At 41.5% G+C, this 19,543-nt stretch overlaps 1 protein-coding gene across 7 annotated transcripts in view; it reads left to right on the top strand.

Moving 5' to 3' along the window:
- The window catches only part of LYRM9 (LYR motif containing 9), a 30,614-nt gene that overhangs the window by 8,144 nt on the left and 2,927 nt on the right, over positions 1–19,543 (top strand). For 4 of the 7 annotated variants that reach the window (XM_065694938.1, XM_065694940.1, XM_065694936.1 and 1 more), the window contains 2 exons: positions 3,911–3,983; positions 15,682–15,771. The gene's annotated coding sequence lies outside the window, so the exon portion shown is untranslated. Of the gene's footprint in view, positions 1–1,007; positions 1,085–3,910; positions 3,984–15,681; positions 15,772–19,543 lie in introns of those variants that run through there. The other 3 variants (XM_065694941.1, XM_065694942.1, XM_065694939.1) reach the window with 2 other exon arrangements.

The raw sequence follows: 19,543 nt of genomic DNA, 5'->3' as shown, positions 1-19,543 counted from the left end.
ATATCCTAGAGGATCCCCACAGCATCGTAGGCTTCACATCTACCTCATGCAAGCTGTTCTGATAAGTAGCCGGACATTACTTAGGTTCCTGTTGTTTAGTAGAGGACTTGGATGTTGTTCGTCAAGTGTTTGCAGTTATGTTTTATACTCTAGCCACAGCACTGGCACTACTCAATCCCTGGTGTGTCTCCAGCTCCTCAACATCACTGGCCAAGTTTAAGAAAGTGGAAAGAAACTATGGTGCAGTATTGATAATGTGAGTGGCAAATGCAATCTAGCAGGAAAGTGGGCTACTCCCCACCTGGAATGCAGACCAGACTTCACCTGATCCCTCCCTTAGCCAGGGAAAGGTGGTTTTAATCTATTTATTATGCATTTGCTTGTTTTATCAGCACTGATATATCTGCAAATACCATAGCACTGTTATAGTCTTTTACTGCCCATTTGCTATAAGCAGATGTATTGGGACATGAAGCTGTTTTCAGTCGTGCAAGTCTAATCCAAGGTAGTGCCACAGGCTCTTATGAACTGTTTTGGGCTTACGCTGAAGTAAAGGACACTGTGACATGTCGTTTTTAGGAACCTGCCACCAGCTGTCTTAGGATTGGGTTTTTTAGGCAGCTGAATTTCTTTTCACTGATATTTAAGACAAAGCTATTTTGATATGATTATTGGAGAAGGAAAATTAAAGGACAGATTCATGGAGAAGCTCATTAAAATGGAAACGTTGGAATACCAGGGTAATTGGGCATTGATTCTGGCCTCACCCCCTCACTCACTTTACAAGCAATTTTGTATTAAAAGTAACATGCCTGCACGATGATGCTCCAACATCTGTTATTGCTGAAACAAAATGATTTGCTTGGGGTTTTTTTCCTCTTTCCACATTCTTCTAACATCTGCATGTGCAGATCTGTCCTGTATGTTAATCATATCTAACACTCCTCTTTTCCAGGGAAAAGGCATCCAAGGGTATGGGATCCTACTATCTTCAGCAGGAGGGGAAGGCTTCTGTGTGGATGTTGTGTTGCTATCAGCTTCTGTTAGACATTGGGGTGACTGGCTGTGACATTGAGTAACATAGGTGAGGACTCTGTAGACTGCCAGCAGGAAGCCCTGCACAGCTGCATGTGCTCTCGTGTGCTCTGTGAAACAAAGAAGTTCACAAGCTCCGGCCTGCCTGCCCTTCAAAACCTTAGTGTCACCTCGTGTGCTTCAAACTATGCAAATTTTCCTTATTCCAACTGCAGAAAGATTCTTGGGAAGAAGAAAAGGCTGACCAATAGGTTTAAAGTAGTGTTTGGAAATCTTTTCTGGTCTCCAGTTATCATAATGATAATTGTCTTCCAGTCTTCAAACTGTGCTCTAGTTGGGAAGACACGTGCTGAAATCCATTCCTACCCAGGGAAATGCTTGAGCTTACTTTTAACCATGTGCCTAAGTTAAATTAGTTAAATGAATCATTAGTATTTGCTTAAACCCTGTCCAGGGTTTGACTAAATATATTCAAGCTGCAGTGTAAATACAGCAGTAAATAAGGGTGTCAGTTTTGGAATGAACTTATCGCTGGTTTTGACTTTTGCAGTCATTTTTGTGATACACAGTTGGAATCAGAAAAGAATGGAAATTCTGACTAATTTTTGTAATATGCTGAAATGTATTAAGTTACACAAAGAATCCACATTGCAGTAATCCTGCCCGTACACAGGCAGAGAGCACCCGTGTGCGTGGCAGATGGCTTCAGAGGAAATCCTCGAGAGCTGGGATTAAAAAGCAATTTTCAGCAAGTTGAAAATGGGTCTCTATATTTGGGTCACGGATATTAACTCTTGTTGCTCACAAATGAGGGACCAGTCTTGTTGGATTATTATGGGAATGTTGCTCTCTATAAAAGCTGACCAGTGTGTGCTGTGGAAGAGAGAAATGAGAATGTCGGTTGGTTCTGATCCTTTTCTAACATCAGTGGGAAGCAGAGTTGTGATATGCGAGCGCTGATGTGTTGGGAGTAAATGGGATTCGTCACTTGGCTAACAAACATTGGCAACCCTTTAAAAATAATGTGTATATGGCTTCAGGTTTTGTCTGCCCACTGCAGCAAAGTGCCAGGAAGACAAACGTTCTGACAAGTAATCTCTGCTGTGTTAGAAACAGCAGATTGATACCTGCTTACATCTAGTATGTTATAGTTAATTGCTGTTTATTAAAGTGTCAAGACTTCACATATAGCATTTTTATGTTCCTTCTGGATATAGTGTGTCTGATATGCAATAAATAAGATACTGAATGACAATACTTTTATTCAATCCTAGGAATGAACATCAGCTCCAAGTTCTGCTTGGAAGCGTGTCTGCACTTGGCACTGCAAAGCAAACCTGTGTTTCCTCAAATGTGTTTTAGGGGCACACTAGAACTTGATCCTTTAAGTACCATGCAGACATTGTTCCAGGCTGCAGCTCTTTTGTGGTGGTTTTCCAACATCCAGGAATATTGCCATCAATACGATGCATACAAGTGATGGAGTGCAGATCAGCTTTGTATTCTAAGAGCAAGAGAAGATACTGGCCTTTTAGGTGGTAAAAATAGCGCAGCAAGTTGGAGATTATTTGCTTTAACTAACCTACACCAGCTAGTAAACATGTTAGGAATGTAACTCACATTTACATCCTTTATACACTGCCAGAAATGTACCAACCAGAAGTTTGACATGACCTAGCTTTTCTTTCAAGACTGTTCTACCTCCAAAGTAGAAATTGAAGTTAGATCTTAGGCAGTATTTATCACTAAACAATGATGTATAGCAGTGGTACTGTTTTATTGTGTCTCAAAGCTCAGCTGGGTGTATTTTGAGTAGGTTTGGAAAGCTTTCTGAGCAAAGGTGCCTGATGCTTTGATAAGTGAATTACAGAAGTAATTGCTGGTTTGAATTTCAGCCTATGGAGAAGTTAATTGCATTGCTCTTTGGCTATTATACTGGTTATGTGTTAACAGCAAAGCACAAAGTACCTCTGAAAGGACATTGTAATGGCATAACTAACTGCAGGTACATCTACTAAATGTTAATTAACAATGGTGAATAATAGGTGTTTTCTGCAGGAGTCATCCAAGGCAGGTATTGGAGGTCCTATCTGCTATACAGAATATTCATATCATGGATGAAAATAATGTCATGCAGCTTCTGGTGTGCAGTTCTTGTATCAGCACTAGAAGACTTCAGTGGACACAGGACTGGCTTATAGTTAAAGTTGAATCTGTTCTTCTAGGTCCTTGTTTCACATCACCTCCTATGGGAAGTTCACCTGTGTTGCAGATGACTATTCCTCCACTCACTGTACAACTGAGCATTTGAAAAAGCAGGAGTGTCTCATATGGAGTCAGTTATCTGGAGCGTTTTGGGATGAGATTGCACCACTGTGGCAGTGGGAATGGGAAGCCAAATAACCATTCAGGCCTATGACTTCTTAATTCTACTGAGTTACTAGATGCCCTGATGTCAAGAAACACTTTTTCCAAAGCAGCGTTCTGCTCTGACAGATACGTAAATCTCTGAATTTGTCACTGCACAGAGCTCTGAATGCTAGAAACTGTCAGTCTCCTTAAATGCTTCATTATCTTCAGAAACTCAGGACAGGAAGCACTCAGTGCAACTGAACCTTCAGTGCTTTGGAATATCTCTCTACTTGTATCTTCCTGTAGTGTAGAGTTATTAATGTTTTTGCTGAGTAGATTACTAAAAGCAGTGACCTGTTCATATAAGGCCATGAATTCAAGTTTAATATAACCAGTTAGACAAAAGTGCAAGCTTACAGACTGATAAATTGTGCTCTAGATGGGCTTCTCTGCACTTTATTGATGGTACTTTAAGTAGTGAGTTGAGGAGAAACAGATAATGAAAATTGATTCTTCTCTGCAGGTCTCTTGCTTACTGTTGGACTTGGACAGACGTAATCTGTGAAGATAATTGAAGTTCCTTTGCTCCGAGTGCTGTAAGTGATTTCTTGTTTGTTTTTATGAAAATCATTAGGAGCCCATTTGCCTCACACAGGGAAAAAAGGTGAAAATGCCCCCCCCCCATCCCAAACAAGTGTTGTATGATGTACATGTTTGCAAGAGAGATTTCTAACCAGCGCTTTGTATTCAGGAACCCACCTGTCTCTGTTCCAGCCATGCTGATAAATGCAGTAGCAGAAACCTAATAGCAAATTGCCAGTAAAGATACCAGAGGAAACAACATTTTCATACTTCTGTCAGGACAGCAGCTAGATTAGGAATCTCAGCATGATGGAGGTAATCTGCTCTTGCTGTGTGCGTTGTATTTGGTTGAGAATAAACACCTGAAGTGTCAGTATAGTATCTTAACCAGGGTATCATGTAGAGGAGTTTGAGGGGCCATAAAACTTGGAAGGAAACATTTTCCCATTGGTAATGACAGAGGGTGGTGGCCTTGGCTATTATTTAGCATAACAGTTGTTTGAATTTCAGGTGCCATGATAACGTAGCAGGAGACTTAGAATATGTCTTTAATGTTTGATAGATTTCTCACAGGAGCAGACTTGTGTGCTTTAAACCCTGTGAATATAGAAGCATGGATGCTGGAGCATCTGGAATTATACCCCCTGTGGATCGTGGAATCCAGCAATTGTATCTGGTAGGCTACTGCAGGGAGGCAGGAACAGAATGCCAGGCGTGTTACCTTGTTTCAGCATCCCTTTAGTATCCATAGGACACCATGCTCTGCTGAATCTATGATAAATAGTTATGTGTATTGCTGACAACACATTTCTTATTTCTATGGGAGTGTCTTTAAAACAGTTGATATCCTTGCAGTAATGAAAACACACAAAGAGCTCTTCATACCTCCTTTTTCCCCCCAAAGCTGTGGGAAGAGTTTTCTGGCTTGTAGAACAAAGAAGTTAGAGGAGATTACGCAGCCAACATCTGCACCTGGCTCACTCACCAAGTGAGTCTTTGGCAAAGAAGCTAAAGTACCTTCTGCCAAGAGAGCCTTGCCCGTGCAGTTGTTCAGGGATGAAGATGTGATAATGTCTTTCCCTTTTTGGTTCACCAGAGCTATTTTGCTTGATTTGTCAAAGTCAAAATTTGGTTGGAAAGAAAAATATCTTTTTACTTTTAATTCTCAGAGGTTGATTAATGTTTAATGAAACTTTTTCTAACCAGCCATGTTAAGATTATGATGGTGTATCACTTCAGTTCCAATGGCAGACACATCACATATGGGTTGCCATTTTGATGGCTTTCAGTGGTAATCTGACCCATAAAAAACTGAGGCATAATATGCAAACTGATTTTTTTCTGGCCTTCCCAATTCTTGATGCCATCTGTGTGAGGATGGAAATGAGCCTGCTCAGAATGTGGTCTGCCAGCTTTAAGCAGAGTGGTAATGCCAATCACAGATGGATTTGAAAGAATAGCCTCATGAACAAGAAGAGGAGGAAGATTCTTCTGAGAGCAGGAAGTATCACTTGAAAGCATATGCGTGTTAAATCCTGTGGCCTATGGAACATTCATCAGACTTCTCTGTGGGTGCTTCACACAGATTAAGTAAACTAAACTTACTTTCTAAAAATCAAGAAAACACCCTCAACTTCCAAACATTGCTCTCCCTCCTACCACTGCCTTCCACTGCTGTCATCCATCATGGGATACAGTGCAGGAAGCTGACAGTGTCTGATCCTGTGAAGTATCTGCAGAGTGGATCCATTCAGCAAAGCCAAGCACAGTAAATTGTTTCATAAGTTTTGTAGATCTTTGGGTTTTGATCTGCTGTATGAATCCTGTTGCACTCAGAGCCCTGGGCTGCCATTTCTGAGTTCCTGTCTCCCACAATTAACAAAACCACATGCTGTAGGTGAAGGTGAGTGCTATTTGCTGCTGCTCAGCTCATAATGAAGATATTTAAGCACCTCATTTTCACTGAAGTCAATGAGATCTCAGTTCTCTGCTACTCAATTTGAGAGTCTGCACTCTGAAGTTAGAGATTGACCTTGTCTTTTGTGTAACCACAAGTGTCTTGGTACTATTTATAATCCAAAGAAACACATTAAATGATTTTCACTGGTTAGGAATATGGTCTGCAGAAATATCTGGGGTTTTTTAATCTCTTTAAATCGATTGCATTTTGAGCAACCATTTGCTTTGCAGTAAGGAGCATGTAAAAGAAGGTACCCATCGATGAATTTCATGTTTGTGACACTTGAACATCTTTCTCAAGTCCTCTTCAAGCCTTTTATTTTCAGGCTAAATAAACACCAATTTCAGCAATGTCTCATCTACTCCCTTTAATTACTGCTGTTGAGAGAAAGTTTCTGCCAATGCAAATGTGCTATTTTGTCATGTCACATCAAATGGCATCAGCCTTATATTTAGGAACAAAAAGAGGGGGAGGCTGAGACAGGATGTGGCTACAAATGGAACTAAAGGGTTTTCTTAAATATAGGCTGAAAATAGACAATTGAGGCAGTGATGCTTTTTCCAGCAAAAATCCATGAAAGGGAAAATCAAGTCTGTGACGACAGAAGTGAAAAGCAGAGCTGGGGTGTGAAAGAGGGAGCTCTGGATGGAGGCGTGGGCTGGTGGCAGGAAGCAGCTGATGAACTCCTCATTTACGCAGACACCCTTTGCATTGTCAGGTTGGTGTGAAGTGGTTTTAGAGACCACATGCATCTCCTCTTGTTCCTTTGGTGCTGGCTAAAATGTTACTAGCTGGGCTTCCCTCCAGCTTGCGGCAGGACATGCTACTGCCCTCTCCTTTGTGGTCATCTCCTCTTCAGGTGGATTGCTTCCTGAGTGGAATTCCTTTGATTGAAAAAAGAATTAATACCTAGTCTTTGTTAATTTGGATCTCGGCTTAGCCCAGTCAGTTGCAGGAATTGTCTGAAACCCCATATATAGCTTTATTCAGCCATCCAGGTTGCTAGAAAACAAGTTTCTGTGGTGTAATAGAAATGTGCTGGTTTACAGAAGGCAAGAATTTGGACTAGTGACTGGAACATTGCCTCAGTGGCATTGCCTGGAGAAACTTCCTCCAAATGGAGTCCCAGTACAGATACAATACCAGTAGTGCAGATCCTTATGTTGGGCATAAATTCATCTATGGCAATATTTACCATTTCAGTTTATTTCTTTTAACTACTCCCAGCAATAACTGTCAGCTCCATAAACTAAAGCTAGTTTCTGGTAAATATGCATAGAGAAAACTTGCAGTAGCTGTCCAAATAAATGTAGGAGACTTCAAACAATCCATCACACTAAATTAACTTCCAAATGTGTCTCTTCACAAATCATATTTTAAACAAGTTGTTCTTGAGGAAACTCAGTTTGGTTCTTTAGGAAATGTTACCAGCTTCCCTATGGAAGACACTTTTTGCCCTCTCTGAACTGGGCAGAAAAAGATCTATTGAAATAAAATGCATAAATTATGCATGTAATATGTCCTGCTTTGAAATAATGAGTCTGATCAGAGCCTGATGGCAATTAAAACGAGTTCTGAAAGATCAGCTGCATTTGAGAGTCATCAGAATTCATGTGGATGTGAGCTGTGGGCATGGCAGCAGCACCTACTTAGCAAATTAGAGAAATACGGTTCATTTCTTACAGCTTTTCTCACAGCTACACGTCTCTGCTCACACGGAATGGGTGATGTTAGAAGTAATATTTTTATTCTTGTCACAAGGATGATGACAAATGCAGTGGAAGCTCAGAAGCTTGTGTATTTACAGCATTATGACAAATGTAAGTCAAGTAGCATCTCAGACTGAAGCTAGACAGGCAAAGGCACCCAGCCCTTCAGGGCTAGATACTATCACTCCTCCAGGACTGTAAAATATTAAATAATAGTGATGCTGTAATCTAAACTTTTAAGTTTTGAATTCTTTACAACAGAAAAATAACAACCCATGGTGCTAAATCCATATACATGATGAAGCTTGATGGAAACAAGGTAATGGAAGATTTACTGTAAATGGGAGTGCAAGAGTCTTGGTGTGCTTCCTGCAGGAGTGGAGGGAGGAGCTGAGAGTGTCCTGTAGCAACTCCGGTGATACTTAAAGCGTTAATTTACATAGAATTTACTTTCCTTTTTCAGTTTAATCCACTCCCCAAGACTTCAGACAATCACAACTGATTCTTTCCTCCAGTGACTTTATTTAGTGCATGGGAATTAAAAATACCTCAGTAAAATGTGTGTTTTCATAGCAAGGAATTCATTTGTTACACCACTTCAAAGCAAATCACAGAAGTATTAAATGGGGAAGGAGAAAGATAGGTGTTTGTTTTTATAGATGGGATTTGTTTGTTTTGAACTGAATAAGTCTGAAAATACTGGATAAAAACTGCAGATCAAATGAAAAGCCTCCATAAGTGCTCTGCAGCTTGTTCATCAAAAACCCACCCAACTGACAACACCACAACAAGAAAATGTTCTTAATTAATGTCTTCAGTTAAAGGAAAAGCATTGTGGAGCTCTTAAATATATTATTAAATCTGTATTGTTTAGATAATAGGATGGGGAAAGACACTTGTGCTGAGTGCTGTGTCAAATCCGTCAGGGCATGTTTTAATTCTAGTTCACTTGCTGGATTTCACAGCTATTTGTCTGGGTGTGGGGGTAATTTGGTGGGTTGAGTGAAGCCAGATGACTGTAATGAACTCATTCTGTGTCTTTGACTCATGCTGGCAAAAAAAGATGCTATTTAGGGGATATTTTGTATTGTTCAGACTTCTGTTCCTCCTGTCTCTCAAACTTTCTCTAGGCCGCTGTCTTTGCGCCATCACCAATAATTACATCAAATTAATTCAGCATAATTAAGTTAATTATTAGCACTGAGGTTAACAACATGCCTTCAACTGAACCAGAGCTTTTCATCCCCCCTTTCCTGAGGTTTCACAAAATGTAAACAGATCTGAATCACGGGTGAAAGCTGAGGCAGCTCTGCTTCCATCAAGTGCTTTTGCCAGTCAGAACTGTCCTGCCGCATTCGCTTGCTCAGATGAGTATTGATAAATGTGCTGTCTGCTGTGAAGGGAGAAGAATGCTGTGGCATTGTGTGCCAACACCCCCAAGTACTTGAGAAAGGAGGAAATGGAGCCACTCAGTCAAAACCAGAAAGCTAGAATAACCATTAATAAGAATTCAGATGTATTGAGGATCTTGAGCCTGGTTTAACTGACATACATCAAAAAGAATGAGGACATAGGTTCCAGAGATTCAGAGGATGGCTTTTTGAATTAGGAATGCTATTGTGAATCATTGTGTAAAACATAATAGCACAATTGCTTGTCTAAGGTGGTGGTTTGAGAATCAGAAATGAGGTTTCTGTGCCCAGCATTCATTGTGTGACTTTGAGAAGCTGCTTAATTTTCTGGAGCAGTTTGTTTTCTTGGATATTTTCCCTCAGAGATCCATGAAGCAAGGGTTGTCTCTTCTTGTGCATCCATGGTCTAGGCTCAGTGCAGTGGGATGCAGGAATCGCTGGTGTCTCAAATGTGTTGCACTGAATCTCTGCAGTGGGACATAAAGAACTCTGCCTTTTGTCAAGGGTCAAAGGAAGTGTTTACCTTCAGTGCCAAGGACTGGGGATTCCTTCTTTATGGTAAGCTTGTTGCTAGCCAGACTTTTCCTTTGTTTTCCTATGAAACAGATTCTCTCTGCACTAGGCAAGGCCATGGAGAGGAACAGTCAAGCGTTTGGGAAAATTGGAGATATGGCTTTAAGACCTCAGGAGCGTTCCCAAGACGTGGAGGGATCTGCCCACATGATTAGCTGTTGGTATGGTAACAATCCCTGATTAGGGAACTGCACCAGTGAAAATCCCCCTTAAGAGGCTAAAGACTCCTGGACTTAAATGTTCTCTAATACTGCTGCTTGCAGACATTGCTCTCAGGAACAGGCATTTTGCTCAAGATGTGGTGGGCCAGATTCATCTGTGGTATAATTCCACCACAGACAGGGCTGGTGCCAGGGAAGGTTTTGGCTCAGATGATTACTTGGATTGAGAGCAAAGGATTGGAAGATGCTAAATTTCAGCAGGTGTGGATTTGAAGTAATGAGACAGCTTCTTGATGCTGCTGGAAAGGATAATGTACATTGGGAAGGACGATTACAGGTTGAGCTGGAGGCACCAGGACACTGCATGAATACTATCATCCTTAGCCCAGGGATTATGTGTGTATAGTTAGAACTGGATGGATGTGCTGTGTGGACCAGTAATATGAGAGGTCATACTAGAAAGCTCTGCTATGCTGCAGGTTTTCTTCCCTTGTAGGCTGGGTATAATGTTTGCACTAAAGGAATGTTGAGGTGTATGTTGGGCATTCTTGGTTTAAAAGTGAAACAACAGGGTTTTATTAATCCTTAGTAGTGTGGCTCAGAGTGATTGCTTTGTCTTCTTTAAATTCTGACTCTTTGCCTTCTCATGGCTTTGTTCTGCTATTGAGCTTTTATATTTCTACTTTCCTAAGCCAAGCCCTTGCACTGAGAGCTGCTCATTTCAGTTGTGGGCTTTTACCCTCTTTCCTTTTTTCTTTAGAAACAAAGTTGGGTTTCATGAGCAAAATGAGTTTATCTTGCCATGAAGGTAAAGCTAACCACTTTCAGTCTTTCCTCAATCATTAGGAACCATGACAAAACCTTACGTAAGACTTACCGTTCTTCCCAAGCTTATATGGCCCATGGATCACAGAATTAATGTTGTCATTAATCAGACAGCATGTTTGCCCCCTTCAAAAGAACTTTCATACCTTCTGCTGCCAACTGGGGATCAGTCCTTGAACAACATCTGTGGTAGCTTGTGTTGTGCCCCTTTGGAAGCTCTTCAAGAATGTGATGATTCAAACAGTATTAGAAGGTGATAGAAGCCCAGCCAGGAAGTTGTTATATGAACTATCATGGGATTGCTAAATTGGAGCTGAGCACTGGGACACTTTAAATGCAGTAGTTACAAGGAAAGGAGGAGCAAACGGGCAGTTTTGTTTTAAAGCTGATAACACCAAGATATAACTCAGTTGATATTCAGGCATGGTATCAAAGATAAATACTTAGATTTGGCCCCTGAGAACAAAATTCATGTGGACAGCAGCTGAACTGGGAAGTTCACAGCTGGGAACATGAAGTTCTTTTGAGTCTGCCTCTCTAACCCAGGAGAAGTCAGGGGAACAAAGTAGAGAGGTTTGATTTGCAGCTAAACAGGGAGATTCCAATCCTCCCATTGCTGTCTGAGCTTGATGTTTAGCGAATACACTCCAAAGACTCTCTAATTAGCCTGAGCATGTTATTAATTATCCAGAACCGGGTAATCTGGCCTCGGTGTGGGCAGCAGGTTTCCTTACTGGTGTTAGATTGCAAAAGTCCCAGTGTTTTCTTTGCTGTTTGATGTATTTCATGTCTCTGCTTCATGATATCAAACAAGTGTAAGGTAAAACATTTGCCCTGTGGCTTTTCTTAATTTATATAAGTGGTTTTCATCATGACAAGAATTTGATGTCTTTTTGTGGCCAAACCGCAGAGCTTTTGTGCCATTTTATAACCCTGTTGGGTTACATCTATATTCGGTTTTCCTTTACCATACAGACCTTTTAAGCTTTTACTTGGACACTAAGAAAGACAGGTCTGATTTCCAGTTTCCTTACAGTTGCTTTACACCGTATCAGCAGTAGAGGGATCATAAAATGAGTGCAAATACGAAATATAATCTATGCTTTAGTTGTAAGAAAACTGCTTCTCAGAGCCTGAGGATATAGATCTCTTATGTGCTGAGCATGCCGGGGTGCTCAGATCTTTGTTCAGCACCTTCCTGTATGTTCAGGGTTTGAGACCAGAAGGACAACTAGATTGTACAGGTTGACTCTGTGTAATGTGATAGTAAACCTGACCCAGGAACCTGTGCATTCAGTCAGGCAGCTCGTGTTGGCCGAGCACATCTGTGCCTCACAGCTCCTGTACTGCATGAGGATTGCTGGGAGGGTTCAAGCGTGTGGAGCTCTTTCCTTTTTGTCCTTCGCAGTGGACTCTCAGTTGCAGGTTGAGGCTGGATGAATTGCTGTGATAGTGGCAGCCCATTTCTTCTTCTTTACTTTCTCTTTTATTTAATGTGGATGAATGAATGGCAAATGAGTTGGAGCTCTGCTGCACTTCCACAGGTAAAGTTACGTCTCTCCTTTTATTCATAAGTTCCTTGTTGATACGCTTAGAAATCACTATGAGTTTTTTGCAGCTCACTGGGAGTTGATGTTCAGTTTCTTGTCTGGTATGACTGTCTAGTTCTTTCTGTGGAGCTATTCCTTCTAGGTTATGGTTCCTGACTGTGTGGTGATAACCTGCATTTGAGTAGTTCGTGTAATGCTCGGGTGTATTAGACACAACTTTGGGCCTACCTTATCCAGATATATACCACTTTTCTCTGTTATTCCCTGTTGTCATTATGCACAGCTCTGGCAATCTTTGTCGTCCTCCAGTTCTGCCAATTATAACTTGCAGGGAGACGACTGCTAATAGTGCTGAATAACATCAGCCCTAATACTGATCCTATAGAGCTGCATGAAGGATGTCCAGCCAGTGGTGATTCCTTGTCAATAACAGATCTGAGTGCTCTCATTTAGCCAGTTCTTAATCCCCCATATGCTGTAGTGATACCGTGTAAGCTAACTCTACGCTGCAGGGCTGTGCCCCCAGAATGTGCTGCTGCTGCACTGTCATTTGACACTGCAGCTCTGCTCACGCATCAAGCAAAGCATAAAGCAGAGCATAACAGAAATAGAAGTGAACAGAACAGGACTGGCTATCGTAATTCATGCAATAGGACTTTACAACTCAGATTTAGAAAGGACAAAATCCACAACAATGACAGGCCACAGCTTGTCGAAAGCAATCACATCAAACCAGCAGATCTTGATAAAAGCCCAGCATGCTGGAGAGATGTGTGTGTTAGAAAGTGACTCCAGCATTGTACGTGCTCAGCCATACACGAGGAGGGGTGTATCTCGGGGCAGGCCATGGCCCAGGGCTGCAGGATGCTCTGTATCTCTCTCAGTGAATGTGACTTGGTAGGGATGCATGTTTGCTGGTTTGCCCAGGGCAGCAGAGCCTGTGGAGCTGGGCTGGACACATCACACCAGTCACTCTCCTGTGACCTACTGGGGAATAAAGGAAAGACACTGCAGTGTAATAACCAGAGAAGGCAGTTAGCTCACTGAAACCAGTACAGTCTGCCACTGCTGCAGTGAGCTGTTAAGTGTATTTGAGAAGCTACAGCCTGGACTCATAGGTATTTCCCAGCTGGGAGCCTGTGAAACCTGGAAGGGAGAACTGAGTTAGCCAGATTCGAAGACAAAACAGTAAGCATCCTTCTGAGGAGCAGCCATCTACTTGGGTGTCTTCCTGGACTGGTGTCAAAACATGAACCAAGATCTTTTGTGGTTAAAGAGGTTTCAAGAGGCTTCCAATTTCATTCTTATTTTGGCAGCTGGATTATTACTTTCCTGTGCATCTCATTTTACACAAATAGCACTTTTGGAACCTGTATTGAGACTAATAAAAGCAGGTCCAGTTAAGGTATAACAGGGCAGCTTACGGAGGCTGAATATGATTTTTTAGTAGTAAGTTCACTAGTGATTTTTTTTCTTGCAGATTCTGTTATTGGACGCTTTGAGGAGAACAAATAATTTTGTTACCTTAAATAACCATATAAGATGTTCCAAGTTCAACACCAAATTCCCAAGGTAGCTAGAATCACACAAAGGTTTGAAGGAACAGTCCATTTCTCTGCTGTTTCATGAGTGCTTATACTGCTGGGAATATTCCAAAGCATCTTCCTCATTTAAACTAGTATCACTCAGTAGATGCTTTACATCCATTCGTTGGAGGAATTTATCTTTGGACATGCAGTGCGATCAACTCGCATGGCAGACAGTCAGGAGCAAGAGCCTGGACCAGCTGCAAACACTGGTACCAGCTTTTGGATCCCACATGTACCTCTGTACACAGAGCAGACAGTAGGAATTGGTATCAAATGGCTCTATCTCTCCATTTCTTTTCCCTCCAAAGGAGGGAATGTCTGCTTTGTGTGCCTGGCTCTGTGTGGGATGGCAATGGCAGTGCCTTCCCCAATGGAGAACCCGGTTGTGAACACGGGTTTGTCAGGGAAGATGGATAAGTAGTCAGAATGCTGAGGCAGGCTGTGGGAACCCTGCTCCATTCTGTTAAATACCGCTTGGTGGTTGGGATTCAACACCTCAGGATCTTTGTTGTTTTGTGGAGGTGAGTGTGTGTCTCGCCTACAGTGAGCTGGTGAGGCAGTGTTCCAGGCTATAGCTTTGTATCGGTTAAGTGGCCAAATTGAGTCAAATCCAGGCCTGTCTTGGTTCCCTATTGTTCAAAATAGACTTAATAATGTTGTGCTACTCTGCAAGGATCCTGTAAAATCAATACTCAAAAGATCATAAGGTTTGACTGGGAGAGGGAATCATAAATTCTTGAGTCTAACTCCTAAAATGTAATGTTTTGAAGCAATAAGAAAGCACATCTCCAGCCTGTACAGTGGGGGAAGAGAGGGATGGAGAAACCCACGTCTAACCAGCAGCAGCTCAGGTAACTCTTGCAGTGCTTTAATTAACACTCCCAGTCCCTGAGGCCCAGCTTTGGTGTCTGTTTAACCAGTCTGGAGGGATTGAGACTCTAACTGAACCATAGGGATTTGCTTGGAAAACATTCCCAACAGCAGCACACCCCAGCAGAGCACGGTGGCGGTGTCACAGCAGTCACCCGGGTTCAGCTGTACACTGGGTCAATTGACAAGCTTGCTAATGCAGAGTGCAAGATTCATGGGCTTTGGTCAGTCTTTGCTTCACTATCTGAATATCATTATCAGGAATGTAAATCATTATGCAATGCAGAGAAATGCCACAATAGTCTCAGTGTCTCCTTTTATACTTGTCTCTTTTTAAACAGGGCTTTATCTAAATGCAAATGTGATTTCAGCCTTCTGATGAGGACATTATACAGTCATCCATTCCAGAAAAGCACAATTAGCGGATTATTTGATTTCTGACTCAACAGTTCTTGGTTTAGATAGTTTGTTTGTTGTGCTATGCTTGATATTTAAGTTATCAGGAGGGGATTTACATTATTAGTCAGGATTATAGCCAGATTGTGTGAGGTCGAGGGTTTTTTCTTGGCAGAAAAAAGCAGTAACATTTGTGGGATGGGGGGGGGAGATGTTTTTGGAACAAAAGGCAATAGTACAGAATCTTACTATGCTTCATTGTCCTTTTGTGCTAAGTAAGGGACAAATTTCAGAAGTAGCTATGCCAATTCTCTGATGTTCTGGGCTGTACAAGTGCAGGGTTCAGCCTTACCTGATTGGGGATCTATTCGCTGTTGAGTTGTACTCATACAGTACCTTACAACTGAATAATGGGTCAGGTCACAAGATTATTTCTCATTAAAGATCCATTTTACCCAATAACCATTAAGTTTTCCATGTGCTGTGGTAGGTTCACAGTGAAGTGCTCGCTGGAAATGACATTGCAAACACTGAAATTACACATATAGAAAAATCCAGCTCTTTGGTAATAAACTTCCCTGTGGAGCTTACCCAGGTCACAGAAATCATCGCGTGTTTGAGCTATGAATTGGTCAGAACTCAGGATGTGTGTATTTTTCTCTTACAGTATGGGAGTCTCGTGGAGTGTGTGCTTGACAGCGAGACCTGTTGAAACCTTCACTCTTCATCTGTTAGAAAGACCAGTGGTTGGGGGAAGGTAAAGGATTTATTATTTTCCCCTAAAATTCATCAGTGTAAATGCATTTGTCACACGATTTGACTTGGCTTCAACAGCTCCTCAGTTCCCCATGGAAAGGTACTGCAGTGGAAAATTCCCAATTATCTATAGCCAAACAACATTTACAATTCCATTGATCAGTTTAATCCTTCCATATTCATATGTTTATGTGAGTGGGCTCTTGCTGTCTCCCAGAGCTTAGCTGAAGCAAGCTGTCCTACCCATTCCCAGCACATGAGGGATCTCTGCTTTTGTGACAGGAAATCTATTGCTCCACTTAAGTTTAATTAGAGCACAATGACATATGATGAGTTTACACATCAAAGCCTAGAAACAACAAACTGGCTCTAGTCCCAAAGTATATTTTGGGATCTGTATTGAATTGGGATGTTTCACTGTGTTTAGTGGGAATACATGAAATACAGGGTCAGGTTCTCAGGGTCAGTGGAACTATACCAGTTCTTACCAGCTAAGTCTCTAGCCCAAAAAAACTGTGTATAAAGTTAAATTTAGGTTCAGATCAACTTGAATCCAACTGCGTATTCTGGATTTCTGTACTGGCTGATACCCAGAACCTATGGCAATGTGTTTGTTAAGTAACAAGCCAAATCCTGTGCCATTCTATGATTATGTTTCTATTTTCAAAGTAGGACACAGACTTGGAATCTTCCTACCTAATTTAGGCTTGTAGCTGCAGGATCTATATTACAGTTCTTGGTTTGCTGCTCCTCTGTTCAGCAGAGACAAGGACAGGGAATAATTCAGTCTATATATTGAGTCACATTTTGGAGTTGCTTCTTTCTCCTGGTTGGAGGGGGAATGCTGGATCTCTACTGACTATCAAGAGTATCATCACCTCCTGTACTCAAATGCCAAAGTGACATGAATCCAAACCAAAAAGTGCATGGGGCTGGTGCCCAGCATAGGTTTCATTACAAAGAGAAAATGGTATTTTAGAGAAAAAAGATTGTAAGGAAACAATAGGTTAGTATTTGGAAGCCTGGGGACATCCTGATCTGTATTTTAAATGGAACTTCTTAGGTAAAGCCATAATCAGAGCAAGTTGGGTGCTTGGAAATTGAGCCAGCAATGGGACTAGTCAGACTGAGGCTGTTTTGAAGTATCAGCTCTTGATCTATATTTCTGCATTTTTGGAACATCTTCCTGCCCCGCATATGTTGCGGGTTTTGACAATATCCAGTTCCTGTAGTGCGTGTGAGGCTGAATAGCTTTTATTAAACAAATATGAAAAACCAGAACTGGAATCAAACAAACAGAATGAAAAGATTGCAGCAGCAGTATAGAGCCAACTTACTGCCCTCGTGATGGAAAGATGGGTTTCTAATTGCCCATGAAAGCTAATGGAAACCATATTTTGGCTGTGAATAATTCCCACGAGGGATCATAGTGAAGTCTGACTTCATCTCTTGTACTTTACTGATAGAACATACCAAGTATTCAGAGGTAGACACACCCCACAATGCTCAAAGTGCAGAAAGCAGTGGCCAGGTTCAGATATTAGAGGACCGTGTGAGCTTTACTGGCACATCACTGGCTGTCAGAGGCCAGTGCAGATACACTTTCATTAGGGTATATCAGTTGTGGGAGGAGTGGATAACTAGCAGAGGGTAAAGGCTGTGATGACAGAATCCAGGAGCAAAGTGAGATTTTCATGCCCACAAAATGTCCTGATACCACACTCAGTCATGCTGATATAGAAGGGGATGTTTGAAAACTTACTCCTGTCAACACCATCTACTTCTGAATTACCTGTAACTAAGAATTGGAAATGCCACTTACATTTTGTCTATGGAATCTTTCCTAAATGTTATACTCCTTCAGTCCTTAAGTTCTTTATTCCAGACTTTAGTAATAACCATATCAAAGTTGTTATCTTAAATTTTAAATTTGATCCTTTTTTTTTCCCTTCTGAGATGCGTATTAGTCCTTCTTGCACTGGACGGGGCACTACCAGCATGGTACAAACCACCTGGATTCCAGATAGCCATATTGACATTGGCATCGCCCATTTATCCATCCTGGATTAGTGTTGCTAAAATGATTCCAAGTGAAGTCACAAATGAACTGTGCAACACACATTTCAGATGTAAGGAAAGATGTCAGTATGACTAAGCAGGAAGGGGATCCTGACATGTTATTCCAAGGTGTATGCATATTAAGCCTATTGTATGTCTTAGTAATTCACATACTCAGTTAATGAGGTAGTAGCCCTGTCCCTGTTAAGTACTTCCTTAAGGCAGTCCTCTTGTTCCCCTGGAGGCTGCCAGAGCTTTTTCTGCAGTGTCATCAGAGCCTTCCTGAGGGGCTCCATCACACCCAGGCTGTGACTCACTGTTTCTGCAGGTCCTTCAAAACCCTCGCCTGCTGGATAGGGGGGGTGTGCTATCCTGTGTGCTCCATTAGCCTCCACAAAGCCCGGCTCATACTGCTGCCACCTCCTCCCCTTCCCATCCCACCTGCTTGGCTCATCTGCCTCCTTCTGCCTCATTGTGTGACTTGACATTAGTCTGACTTGTAAGTTCTTTGTGGCAGAAACTTTTTCATTAGCTCTGTATATATAGAGCCTACCATGATGGAGCCTGAATCACTGACTGAAGAGTATGGGCACAGCTCCAATACAGAGAATAATGCTAGTATTGCAAGGCTTTTTCTCACACATTCCCTGTGGAAAAGCAGCTCTGCCACAGAAACAGCTCCCTTGCTATTTACAGGATGTTACTTTTGACCAGAGATAGTTAGAATCAAACGCCAAGATAGCAAGATAGCATAGGTTTCACTCCATCTTTCAGTAAAGGAACAGACAAAAACCAGTACTGCGAGGTGCTCAGGTGTGACTCTGTGCTATGAGTAAAGCTTTGTAGAGGGCCATCCCTCAAGAATAAGACACATTTTTGTCATAGAATGTTGCCATTTTCTTCACATGAAAGAATGACGCTTCTTGTACCCAAGACATTAGCAATTTTTAGTGACCTCTGCTACTGTAAATCAGCATAGCAATTGTTACAGCTCCAGAGTTGTGCTATTTTATATCTAGTTGTAGTCTGAGGTGGAATTTTGTTTTACTGAAAATACAGATTACAGTAGTACATGGCCCATTATGGTGGGTATTTTACAGGTACATAGAGATGAGATTTTCCCCACTGCAAGAAGAACCAGTCTGTGCAAATAGACAACCCAGGCATGCAGTAGCTGCAGTGCTCTATTCTGGAGTAGATTTGGCCAAAGGACTTAAATTACTTGAAAAAAAGAAAAAAATAATTCCAAATAATAAGTAAGTGTCATAACGGGTGCTAAAATAATGCCACACACCTACCTCATTATTCACTTTCTTATTTATTATCTTTATTCTTTAGAGTACTGATGTAGAAGTGCTTTTTCTGAATGTTAATTTAGCTCTCTGCAGATGGCAACCATCTGTTAAATGACAAGTCACAGTATTTGATTAGCACTTTATATAGCTTGGATGGACTGAGTGATACAATATGGAAGTACATCCATGGAGGTGAAACCTGTGGGATTTGTTCTTTTCCTGTTACCAGAAAAATGGAAGACTTCAAACCTATTGATATTTTTTCCTGTCTTCTCTATTTATACATGTTATTTCGAGCTAAAGCCTGACATTCCAAGGCCAGTTCACAAGATGTTCTGGAGAGAATGCCAACACTAGGAAATATTATGAAATTCCATCACCACTTGTAGCAGTTATGAGTGTTCTCATTGTAGAGTGTCA

Source organism: Lathamus discolor, chromosome 14 (assembly GCF_037157495.1).
Source record: "Lathamus discolor isolate bLatDis1 chromosome 14, bLatDis1.hap1, whole genome shotgun sequence".
Classification (NCBI taxonomy): domain Eukaryota; kingdom Metazoa; phylum Chordata; class Aves; order Psittaciformes; family Psittacidae; genus Lathamus; species Lathamus discolor.
The sequence above is the reverse complement of the archived record's forward strand: the minus strand, read 5'-3'. Positions and strand labels throughout refer to the sequence as shown.